Below are 13,357 nucleotides of genomic sequence, written 5' to 3'. Positions count from 1 at the left end.
CAGCTGCTTTCTGCTCTGTCTCCTGGGCTATAGCCTACAATGCACCATGGTTTCAACCTTATGATTTCTATTGACAACTCAATGGTCTTGGTAACAGACATTGGACAAAGTAAACTCAGTTCAGGAATATGCTTTTCTCTTGTTCACTGGTCTGCTGCCTGTGTCAGTCAAGGCAACATCTTGTGTGACAGACACCTGAATCACAGAACCATGTGACGTGACAGACTAATCCCTGTGCTCTAAAGAAGTTTAGTAGGAGCCAAAAGCAGATTTAGAATCTGTACCGCTATGGCACGACTGGTAGACACTTCAAATGAGAGAAGGGTACTATCTACATCACATGCCTTTGCTCCCGGACCTATCAAGTGATTATGCTGGTCCCAAACACACACTACCCCCACTTTACCAGCGTGCGTCACCCATCTCCCAGCCTCAGGAGACTCGCCCCCCCGGGGACAGGGAGATTAACACATGACAGAGCTTGTTAACCCTGGACAAAGAGATTTGCTAATCCTGTACGATCAGGCCGACTGTCCTCCAGCGCCGGCCCAGAGACTACCCACAGAGACAGAGCGCCCAGGACAGAGGCCTTGTGTGTCCCAGAAACCAAACAAAAAGACCTGGCTCCATCACAACAATGGAGAGATGGAGCCGACAACAAACAAGGTCCCAACAGCACACGGTCTAGCTACAGTAGACCACTGAGAGGAACAGCGGGGTGGGTGTGATCTTGACCATGCCGATATTGATCGTGGGGGAGAAAGTGAGGATGTGGGCTACTCAGATGGTGAGAAGCGCCAGTGCATTAGAGAGGCAGACAGGGACCTGTTCCACTAATGGGGTCCCTTGCCTGGGGGTTACCCACCAGTGAGGCTGGTGTGGAGGGACTGAAGGCGAGGGTAATGTGTCACTTGAAGAGCAGGTCCTTCTCCATAATGGGCCGTGTCCCCACTGACAGACTTCACTCAGGGGGTAAATGACATTAGGCCAGATCGATCCAACCCACCAGATGGCTCTATGACACCAGACAGGACGGAGAGGAACAAGGCAGGCATCTGGATGGGACAGCAAAACATACCCTTGAGGCTCCAGCTCTCTAGCAGCCACTCACTACTGGAACAGACTCTGGCCATAAGAGGATTATGTCCTCCTGTTTGAAGCAGAGCAGGCACGTTCCAGATGGAATCTGATCCCTCGCAGGTTGTCAACACCACCAGGGCTAACCGGGGCTTTTCAACAAAATAACAGCTGGGCTAACACCACATAAAACTGTACCTAGCCTTTACCCAGAAATTGACATGGCATTTGGGCCTTGGGTCAAAAGGCTTCTTAAATATAAATTACAGGACAATAGCATTTCAAATGACTCAAAACATCTGACAAACCCCCTTGTCAACTCTCAAATGTATCCATAATTCTATCATCGGGAACTTTTGGCATCCATATCATGCCAGACTGCCCCATGGTGTACAGGCGGCCACAGCACTGACAATGCTGAATGCATTGGGTATTACCTTGGTCAGGAAGAATCCAATGGTCGCTCTGACAGAGTTCCAGATTTACTCTGTGGAGATGGTTGCACTTCTGGAAGGTTCTCCCATCTCTGCAGCAATCCACCAATCATGCTGTTATGGTAGAGTGACCAGACAGAAGCCACTCAGTAAAAGGCACGAGAGCCCGCTTGGAGTTTGGCAGAAGGCACCTAAAGGACACTCAGACCATGTGAAACAAGATTCTCTGGTCTGATGAAACCAAGATTGAACTCTTTGGCCTGAACGCCAAGCGTCACGTCTGGAGGAAACCTGGGACCATCCCTATGGTGAAGCATGGTGGTGGCAGCAGCATGCCGTGGGGATGTTTCTCAGCGGCAGGGACTGGGAGACATGTTAGTATCGAAGGAAAGATGGAGCAAAGTACAGAGAGATCCTTGATGAAAACATGCTACAGAGCTCTCAGGAACTCAGACTGGGGCGAAGGTTCACCTTCCAACAGGACAACAACCCTAAGCACACAGCCTTGAACTAGATCGAACATTTCTGGAGACATCTGAAAATAGCTGTGCAGCAACGCTCCCTATCCAACCTGAGCTTGAGAGGATCTGCAGAGAAGAATGGGAGAAACTACCCAAATACAGGTGTGCCTAGCTTGTAGCGTCATACCCAAGACTAGAGGCTGTAATCGCTGCCAAAGGTGCTTCAACAAAGTACTGAGTAAAGGGTCTGAATACTTATGTAAATGTGATATTTAATAAATTAGCAAAAATTTCTATAAACCCGTTTTGTTTCTCATTATGGGGTATTGTGTGTAGACTGAGGGGGGGAATAACAATTTAATCCATATTAGAATAAGGCTGTTAAAAAAAAGTGGGAAGTCAAGGAGTCTGAATACTTTCCAAATGCACTGTATCAGCTACAGGTGGCAGAATGATGCTCAATCACTAGAAACTAGTGATGCACCGATGACATTTTCCTTGCCAAAAGAAAAAGATACTTAAAATGTTCGCAGCCTTAAGCATTCTAGTACAGTTAAATAGTTAACACACACAGGGGTCTAAGGCACTGCATCTCAGTGCAAGAGGTGTCACTACAGTCCCTGGTTCAAATCCAGGCTGTATCGCATCTGGTCGTGATTGGGAGTCCCATAGGGTGGCGCACAATTGGCCCAGCATCGTCCGGTTTTGGACGGGGTAGGCCGTCATTGTAAATAAGAATGTGTTCTTAACAGACTTGCCTAGTTAAATAAAAGGTTACACACACCAAAAAGTTATTTTGTTTGTTGGCATTTACGTAAGTCCCGATTACCAGTAAAACATCTTTCACTAACTTGCTGTGCTGTTTCGTTGTTCAGTCGTTTCATTCTCAACCAGGATTCCTATGGAACGCCATTTAGGTCTTTGCATGCTAAAAAAGATGTGTCAAATAACACTATTTAACGTGTCAAATAAGCTTGTTGACCAATCAGGACCTGAATATGACTGCACGTCACATAATTTAACGTGTTAATACATTTATGTAATTATTACACTATCACTCATATTTCACAACGATTCATCGATACGTATGCTACGATGCTGGTAAAGTTGTTTCGCGCACGTACAGTGCTGGCATTAAAAAAGCTAGCTAACTAATGGATGCAAACATGTTCTTCCCCAAAAACATTGCAAAATGACAAACTATATAGCTAGGTGTCATCATCTAAAATAACCCTAATTTATAAGACAGTTCTTATTTGATTAATGGGGGTCCGACCCATCTATGTGAAGCTAACCACAATAAGGATTAGCCACAAGTGGACTTTGCGTTAGCCTTTTAAATAAGTGTCATTGACAGCGATGCAAATGAATACAAATAGTAGAATTATGCCGTTATTGAACAGATCGTGCTAATGTTGGAATGTTATATAAATTCAACAGAAGGCCACGTTAATTTGACAAAAATCTGTTGAAATCACTCTGGATGCATTATTCTTTAGAATTGCATTGGGAGCATACTTATTTCACTGTACAGCCTTACCCCATGTCATTGATTCACAATCCATAGGTATCCGCCTACCCAGTGACACCCAGAGAATATTAGCGTCGTAGCTCTTATTGTGGGACTCTGAAAAAACTGAATTGAGCCACATTCATTGTCAACCTGTGTGTATTGAACACTATTTCTGTTGTAAAACAATACTGCGTGGAAGTTTGAGTCTGATAACTGAGGACGACTTTGGGAAAAAGTATCTTGGGTGTTGAGTAGACTGATACCCCAATCCTTAGGTAAAGCTGTACAGTGCAACATGAATGTCAATACACACAATAGGCTGACAGGGGAGGTGATTTCTCACAGTCCCGCGATAAGAGATACAATGCTAACATTTGCGTAAACTCTTCACAATTGTGTTCTGTGGGTGTCACCGAGTAGATTGATAACCTATTTAATTGATTCACATTCCAACCTTGTTTAACATTATGTAGTCTAAATATGGCATGATTCCACCAATTGTAACCTCATGCATCACTTTCAAAATAGGTACTTTTATTTTGAAGGCAAGCTGCAAATTCTGCAATTGTGCCTAATCCATATTGTGGCTAGCTTCACAACACATAACCCGGTCCGGTCTAGCCTCACTAGCCAGATGAAGCTAGCTGGCTGTTTATAACCCCGTTGCCCAAAGCTAACGTTAAGTAGCTGGCTAGCTATTTATTTTCATGAACTGAAGTTCAATATGCGAACAAGTAGCTACCTAGCTAATACTTACAAGGATTCCTAAATCATTGCTAAGAACAATGAAAATGACTGCAGTTTCTAATGGTCATTGTTTTCAGGCTGGTTGTATTGGTGCTAGCTAGGTACCAAGCTAAAGCTAGCTACCCCAGAAGTTGCGGTCTAACAAATAATGCGTTATTACCAACACGGTATTGTAAACACATAGTTCATGGCCGGTATACTTTCTTGTTCAGCTTTGACAGTGCTACTGATAGTAGTGGCGCTTGGTTTGCACGTGCAAATTCAGAACACACAACATTCTATAATAGAACTGTGTTATTTGACCTGCAAAGACCCAAATGGCGTTCCACATGTCATGAAGCTAATACCAGTGACGCTATTACGGTGTAACTCCGATAGGGCAACATCTGAAAAATAGCACAATTGGTAGTGTGTACCGGTGCTCAACCAGTCAGTGAAAGCCAACATCACCCACGACAGAGAACAGTTGATTGTCAAGGGCAATGAATTCCATTATAATGGATTTGGCCTTTGAGTTTACTCTTTCAAATGACTGCTCGATCCACACAGCAGACATTGTGGGCTAGGTTAGGAATGCTGTGTTGCGCAAAATTGTATGTGGCGTCATTACGTCATGTACCTACATTATATAGGTATGCACATCAGCTTTGACACCGATTTTGCACATAGGGCCGATACCGATGTTGACACTTTCAACTAATATCGGCTGATTCTGATAGGTTTACCTATATATCATGCATCCCTTCTAGAAACCAGCAAGCCTTTAGTTTGACAGTATTAAAGATAATTTCCATGTTGAGTAGACGTTATGCCATATCGCAGCCAGTCAGCAACCACAGAAATCCAGGCAAAATTGTGAAAGTGGTGAGAGAGGCATAGCAACAGGGTTCTGAACCATGTCCATTATCCAGCCTCCCACTGGAAGAATTCAGAGCCTCACAGAAAATTAATGACTGCAGCTGCTGGCATATATACCCTCAAAACTGCGCAGCAACTGTCAGGACTGACAACTGCGATACCACTGAGGCAGCTATCTTGGCTGGACCAATGTCCGTAGCAGAATTATTGTGACGACCATTGCAAACAATGGAGTGGCAGTACAGAAACCACTACTACAGTCCCAAGTCTGTGGTTAAAATAATCTCACGACTGCAGGCCAGTTGCCAGCTGACTTTATTCATAAGCGATGGTGACAGAAAGTGCCAAAGGTCATACAGTTCAAGCTGAACTGTTCAGCCCACTGAGCAATAAAAGCAGTAGAGACAGCATCCAAGATGGCCGATTCATGGACCGCCAATATCCAAGTTGCATCCAGTTTAATCTGACTTCTATATGGGTCCGTCTATGGGAATTGTCTTTCTGGGCCGGACATCAGTTAAACTGCAGTACCGACGAGAGGTCGACCGATTATGATTTTTCAACACCGATAATTGGAGGACAAAAAAAGCTGATACCAATTAATCTGAAGATTTTTAGAAATATATACACACACACTTTTGTAATAATGACAATTGCAACAATACTGAATGAACAATGAACCCTTTTATTTTAACTTAATATAATACATATGGGCTTTTGGATGGGTGTTCTTAAGGTGATTCCACAGGTTGGTGGTATTTTTTGATTTAGTCGTTGCTGACCCCATGCTTACATCTTTATCACAAATAAGACACCTTGCTTTCCCTGGTGCCAACTCCATGTAATAGTCCCACACTGGTGCTCTGCTTTTCTCTGCCATCTGTAAAACACACACACAGCTCTGAAGTGACAATGATACTGAAGAATCTGCTTAGGAGACAAATACTCAACTGTTTGAATAAAAATAGAGTTTAAGTTACCTGTGATGAATATTGAAAACAAAAACTAAATTTCTATATGCAGGAAATCCTATTTTAATAAAGGACATGGTAACAAAGTGCGAGTCATAATTCCCATGACACCTAGCAAAATCTGAAAAGCGGTTCCTTCATTCACTTATTCCATAGGATATTTTTCGATTAACTTAAAATAAGGTCTGTGTTTCGTGTAGGCTTACACCACCGTTCCAATTTTATAACTGTGTAGATATCCATAGGACAAGGTAACTGATCAATATTGGCTAAATATAAGCGAAGTAAAAAAAAATTGTAGAATGGATTTCTGAAACTATTTTGTCAAATGTTACCTTATCCTAGTGAGATTTACATGGGTATCAAAATACCTAGGTGGTTTAAGCCTGCACGAAACACAGACCTTATTTGAAGTAGATCAAGACATTCTCTATGGAAGACATGAACGGTAAAATAACGAAGTTACCCCTTTCAAGTTCAGCTGCAAGTTATTACAGGAATTATAACGCGTCGACTATCTCTCTAAACCATATACCTTTGACTATTACGAACCTACTGCAGCCTACCACCCCTCAATCAGACTGCTCTATAAATTCATAGACTTACCGTAACTATAATAAACACACAGAAATACGAGCCTTCTGTCAAATCCGGAAACTGTCACCTCGAAAACAAAATGTTTATTCCGTGGCATCCATGAGTCTAAATATTCCTGTTACATTGCACAACCTTCAATGTTATGTCATAATTACGTACAATTCTGGCATATTAGTTCGCAAAGAGCCAGGCGGCCCAAACGGTTGCATATACCCTGACTCTGCGTGCAATGAACGCAAGAGAAGGGACACAATTTCACCTGTTAATATTGCCTGCTAACCCGTATTTCTTTTAGCTAAATATACATGTTAAAAAATATATACTTGTGTTTTGATTTTAAGAAAGGCATTGATGTTTAAGTACACATTGGCGCAACGACAGTAGTTGATTGTTTTTTATAAGATAAGTTTAATGCTAGCTAGCAACTTACCTTGGCTTACTGCATTCGCGTTACAGACAGGCTCCTCGTGAGGCAGGTGGTTAGAGCATCGGACTAGTTAACTATAAGGTTGAAAGATTGGATCCCACGAGCTGACAAGGTACGAATCTGTCGTTCAGCCTCGTTCCTAGGCCGTCATTGAAAATAAGAATGTGTTCTTAACGGTCTTGCCTAGTTAAATAAAGATTAAATAAAGATGTAAATAAAAAATTATGTAAAACAAACAAAAAAAAGTCGGCACCCAAAAATACGGATTTCCGATTGTTATGAAACCGGCCCTAATTAATCGGCCATTCCGATTAATCGGTCGACCTCTAGTACCGACGCAAAACTGTAGGTGCAGTCGAAAGCGTGCTTCCAGACCGGAACCCCGGCCCTTGGTTCAGCCTGAGGGGGATCTAGTGAGTAGGAGACCAGTCCAGGGCAGGCAGAGGACACACAAATTTGGATATTTACAGTTAGCGACGTCACTGAATCAACCTATTATTAAGCCTACTACGCCCGAGGGCAAGCCGAGGCACAAATTACTGTAGGCATCTCCCCGACAGCCCATGGCATAGGTCAGAGGAAGGGCAGAGCAAAGAGAACTGTCGGCCATAAAATCACCCCAGTATGAATTCCTCATGGAATTGTATCTCTTCTGATCGTAGACATCTAAGCCCTCCTTTGGCCAACTGTTTCAGCAGGCTTACTAAAAAATGTGCATGGCATTATAGGGGAGACTTAAAATAGGTGTGACAGACAATGTAATAACCAAAATGCCAGCGGAGACATGAGAGGAGGAGGAATCCGTTTTCAGCCTATTGTGAAAGTGGCAAGGGGAATTTGGTACCAAATGTCAGAATGCTGAAACATTGGTTGAAAGTACAAAGATAACACTTTTGCTAAAACAAGATAAAGGATATTGAACACAAAAATCTGTCTTATCATTAGATTCATAGACATGACAGATATATATATATTTTTTTTTATGTAACAAGCCAGCAGCACTTGGGTAAAACAGGATCTGCCTTTAATTTCACATGAATGCATCAGTCCCATGTCTGAGCGTGTCTCCATCCCGCTGCCTCATTCACTTGCTTGCTTTGTGAGTCAGCCATCGCTCATTAATGCACCAGAGGGTTGACTAGCATGTTGGAGCCTCTCTAAGCCAGACAAGGCCATGCCTGAAAAGTGCTCACATTAATCACCCTGGGATGCAATTTATTCCCGAGTGGCATCAATACCTCATGGCAGATCATTGCAGAATATTGACCTACCCATGCCCACTACCCCACCCTATATCGCTCATTGTCATCCGAACATCAGGGGCAGAGGTTAGGCCTGTGGGCCATCTATAATGATTAACTGTATATGGTACCTGCACGTTGAGGGTTTTGGAGACTAACGTTATTCACCCTTGTTATTTTGGAGAGAAGAGTGTCATCTAGTTGCATAACATTAACACAAGCAAAAAATAGCTCCGAGTTCATTGCCTGAAGCCACAACGTTAGCCTATATGATACAGTTTGAACCAAGTGTGTTATTGCATTGAGAGTGCAGTACTTGTAATGACTCACGTTCTAATAATCCTGAGAATTGGGGGAGCCTTCAAAGACCTCTCAACCTCGATTTACGCCATCCTACAAAAGTAGCCTATGCCACGTTCGCTGATTAATGCAAAAGATTGCCTAAATTACCCAACACGTCGCCTGGGGGCAAAGAACGAAGCAGTTCTCACTGAGGGCACTTGGCCGCACAGAACAATAGGCTACAACCATGAAGGATGAAGAGCCTGAGAGCACTAAAGTTAATATAATGAAGTGAATACGTCGAATTACTTTTGAAAAGGCAAATAATCCACACCGATCCCTTCACAAAAGGAAGGCTGTTATTTTAGCCAGTTCATTCGTCGGTTAGCTAAATAGCTGGTGATCAATTTCAGCCACCACGCAGGGCTGCCACCGCCCCGTCACCCCCCTCCCAATTGCAATCGAATTCCGAATCTAAAACATCCTCTTTAGGGCTTGAGCCGCTCACTGGCAGAAGGAAAATGCAACGATTCACTTCTTTCTCCTATTATCGTTCTTGTGCGACCCAACAGACTCGCGTGGATAGTTCTGTTAGCAAGTAGCCTATTTAGTTAGCTAGCATTTCAACAAGGCTTATTTGTATGGCGCGGTTTCCAATACAAGTTGACGTTTATGTCATGAATCTTGCCCTCGAGGCATAACTGGGCGATTTCCGCTACATGAGCCAGCTGCAAAGTCAAATTTGCCTTATTTTAAACAATCACGAAAACGTGCTTTTTGGTCTTAAATTAAAGTTGGGCATTAGGGTTAGCAGCGTGGTTAAGATTAGGTTTAAAATCTGATTTGTTTGACTGTGCCAACTAGTGACCACTCTGCAGACCTGCCTCCAGAACAAGATCCATGACGAAAAACGTTAACCTGCGTTTGCAATAGGAAATCATGAGTTGCACTTGCAATGTCGACAAAGACATTCACCCGCTATATGATTTTTCACCCAGACTATCTACCAAACACTAAATATAAAAATCTAATATTTTAGGAGACGAAAAACATTTGTTAAAGCATCACATCGTAACTTGCATTTTATATTTTCTGTGATTTAAGTGTAAGTTTAGTTGCACAGCTAGCTAACATGCTAACGCTCAACCAGTCTCTACACTTACCAACGCAGTGTAGCTAGCTATAGCTTGATCTCCAGCTACGCCCAGTGTTTGACAATATCCTCCCAATCCTTTCAGTATCCTCGAATACAAAGTGTAACAAATTACAAAATGAAACCGAACAAGATGAGAAACAGGCCAAAATACAGCAGCCAGATTACCAAGAAACTTCTGTCGACCGCAGTTTCCAGAAGTGATGCGCGTCCCTTCCAAAGAAAGGAAAAGCGATTTGCAGTCCACGCACACACTCTCTACTGGGCAGGATGGATGGACAGGCAGAGAGGGTTTTACCACGGCATTGCGCGCGGGGGCGAAATTGAAAGGGATGAATAGCCAAGTAACTCGACTTTCTCCATCTCACGACCAATCACTACCCCGGCTGGGATTTATTCAAATGAGGAATGATGTCATCTCTCAAACTACCCTACTTTCTTTCTTCCCATCCTTCCCAAGTTGCACTAGTTGTCTCCCCCTTCCCGTATCCCTCTACCAGTTTCCCGCGTCCCCTCCCTCCATGCCGACTCCACGCTCATCCTGCACACACCTCCTGCAGTTTCTTTTCAACGGCGCATTCTCTCCACACAATGGTGGCATGTTAGAGTTCTCCATTGCTTCTGGACCACTGGATGCTGAGATTTCAGCCACAAAGGGTACCACAGCATAGTCTGTCATATTTTGATTTTCTATCGGTCCGCTGCCATTTAGTTACTACCATATTATTCTAATATGCCTCATTTGACGCGCATCACTACCATATTATTCTAATATGGTAATGAAACAAACATCTTTATTAGTTGTACAAAGACTAAAAATGTCCTGCTGCACATACATAATGAATATTGATTACCACTCATGCTAAAATGTGTCAAAGTTAAAGAATCAGGTAATATAATCATATCCATAAACATCGGAGATATTGATAACACTAGGTTTATTGCAGTGGCACATTCTTAATTGTAAGGACAAGATATCTAATTGGTTGCAGACAAGCCCCCACACTGACAAGACTAAACATGTTTGACCTGTCAAAGAGGCTGTCAGGAGAATCACCGGTGCATAAAAACACAATTTTTGTCAGATTGTAACAGAGTCAGAGACATGGTGGAATCAAAGGAGGCAGAAACAAGATGAAGAGGGAATAGACACAGAAGAAAGTTAAATAGCTGCCACTGTCTGTACAGTGTTTTTCCCCCAGACAAGTCTCCCTCGACTGATTGGGGGCGTTTTTTCATAGGCTTTGTCTGGGTGTGTGCGTGTGCCGCTCCTGTCTTCACACCAGACTTCAGAGACAGTCTCGGTGGGCATGCTGCCTGTCCGTCTGCACTGCTGTTGTTCAGCTCTCCCAGTGCAGCCAGAGCTGTCTACATGAGCCAGGCTTTTGTGCCAGGGTCTGCACTGGCTAGGCAGCATTGTGCTTCACATTGTGTCACCTTCAGCTCTCACCCTACGGAATTCATCATAGCACACTTCCCCAGGATGTTTACCTCGGTGAACAGTGCTTAATGGTGCGCTGACCTGTGTGGTTGTGTTGTGGTTACATTGTCACTAGGCAATGTAAAGTAGCCTCGTGCTGCTACGTATTTGTTGATATGCTAAGATTGATATCGCTTGTTTTGTATTCTATCATGCAATAACCCCAACTCCCTACAGCCTCTTTCTCTCTCTCAAAATTATCAGCAAAGGTAAACCCTCTGGCCCACACCTACACAATTAGTTACACATGCTTGACTAACATGACTTTCACTAAACACACAAACAGACCAAAGCAGACAGAAATGTAGTGAAGGAAATGTATTGTGAAGGAAGCAGAGAAGTAGAAACATAGCAAAAACACTAAACAGAGGTACCCTCACACACACAAGAACTATGACGCACAGTAAAGAGGGAGAGGAAAAACAGAGAAAGGCAAGGAAAAGAGGGTGGGAGTTTGGGGGTCCTATACTAGGTTCGGCCTGCCAAAGATGGACATATTGGCTTGGTGAAACAGGCACAACAAAGAGAGGACGTTTTCTTTCCACCCAGGCTGTGGTGCGCTGCAGTGGAGACAGGAAGGGGCAGGGCAGTGTACTCGCCACCTAGTTCCCCTGTTATTTATCTCATTGTTGTTTCCCTTTGGCCAGCAGCCCAGCACAAAAGAACTGGCGCACAGTCAGTGAAACAAAGTCAAGCCTCTGGATGTTGTTGCACTAACTTTGACAAGGAATACACACTAACACCTGCGCGCAGACACACACACAAGCTTGAGTGCTGTTCTCATATCAGTCAAATCACACAAAGGAGGAAAGAGGTATTGTGCAAAAAAAGAAAAAAAGAGAAGGGAAACACCCATCTTATCCGACAGTCTATATCCTCAGATGAAATTCAGACACGGGTTTCTGAAATGGACTTAGAATATCTAGGATGTGAACATTACAACACAGCACATGGTAGCCTGTTCATGGTATTGAGGCATGTAATGATGTTCACAAGTTAGCACACGCCAGCAGTGCACCTGCTTCTGTTCTGTGTGAGCATGGGCTCCCAGGAGAACAGAACGTGCCAACACGGCATTACATTAACATGCTGCATACTAACACACATGAAGAACATGTAACACACATACATCACCGACTATATACTTACGACTACAGTCAATTATAACCTAATCTCACTGCGACATGAACATTTATGTTAAAACAAAATGTCATAATAGAACATTTCAGTAAACAAAGATTGTTGTATCATACAACTGTATTATGCACACAGCCTAGTAAAATCCACATCTCATGTTATCACCTAGTTTCACTCTAAACACTAAAAGAGGAGGCCTCGTGTCTCATGCTTTAGAGGACTTTCTGTTTAATCGGAATTGTTACCCTGAAACCTGATGATGTCCAGGCAGGCCAGTTTCTGGTTGATGGGTTAGTGGAAGTGCTTCCCAGCCCTTTCTGGCTGCATTCTGCCGTTAATAATGCATGCTGCTACTACTAAGGGAATCGGACAGGGTCCCCTCTCCTCTATACCACTCAGACGAAGCTACATTAAGAGCACTGACTGTGCAGATCTCCGCACTGATCTTCCCTCCCCATTTTGACATGTACTTTTCAATTATCTCCCTTCACTTATCTTTTGTTTTGCGATGTGCAATTGTACTGGCGTGTGGTACATTTTGGCCCCTTAAAAACAAGGTACTTTAAACTATTTACCTCTCATCCCCTTTGTTTCTGTTTTCTCTTCTTTCTTTATGGTCTCAGACAGCTATTGATTTTCTTTGACTTGCTGGCTGGCTGGAGGTTATGTAGTCAGACAAGCGACTCCTTTCTCCCTCTAGTGGTGCCATCATACCACCACAGTCACACTGTACTGGCCCTGGCATGAAGATGAGAAGCAATGATGATCTGATCAAGTACAATTCACCATGAATCCAGATACATAGAAAACTGTCTTTAAGCAAGTTTGTTACATTACCCTTTAAAAGTTCATAACAGGTCGAGCACTCAACTGACATAACTGACAAAGGTGTTGTTCTGCCTCATTGACCATGAAGAGGACTAAATGGAAAATGTCCTTGACGAGAGAGAGCAGAAAAGCGACAACATGGACCACATCA

The 13,357-nt window shown here is 43.2% G+C and overlaps 1 protein-coding gene across 8 annotated transcripts in view; it reads right to left on the bottom strand.

Moving 5' to 3' along the window:
- The window catches only part of LOC109893489 (mucin-17), a 36,218-nt gene that overhangs the window by 21,157 nt on the left and 1,704 nt on the right, over positions 1-13,357 (bottom strand). For 2 of the 8 annotated variants that reach the window (XM_031834503.1, XM_031834505.1), the window contains exon 1: positions 9,772-10,229. The gene's annotated coding sequence lies outside the window, so the exon portion shown is untranslated. Of the gene's footprint in view, positions 1-5,883; positions 5,971-9,771; positions 10,230-12,953; positions 13,117-13,357 lie in introns of those variants that run through there. The other 6 variants (XM_031834500.1, XM_031834499.1, XM_031834498.1 and 3 more) reach the window with 6 other exon arrangements.

Source organism: Oncorhynchus kisutch, linkage group LG10 (assembly GCF_002021735.2).
Source record: "Oncorhynchus kisutch isolate 150728-3 linkage group LG10, Okis_V2, whole genome shotgun sequence".
Classification (NCBI taxonomy): Eukaryota; Metazoa; Chordata; class Actinopteri; order Salmoniformes; family Salmonidae; genus Oncorhynchus; species Oncorhynchus kisutch.
The sequence above is the reverse complement of the archived record's forward strand: the minus strand, read 5'-3'. Positions and strand labels throughout refer to the sequence as shown.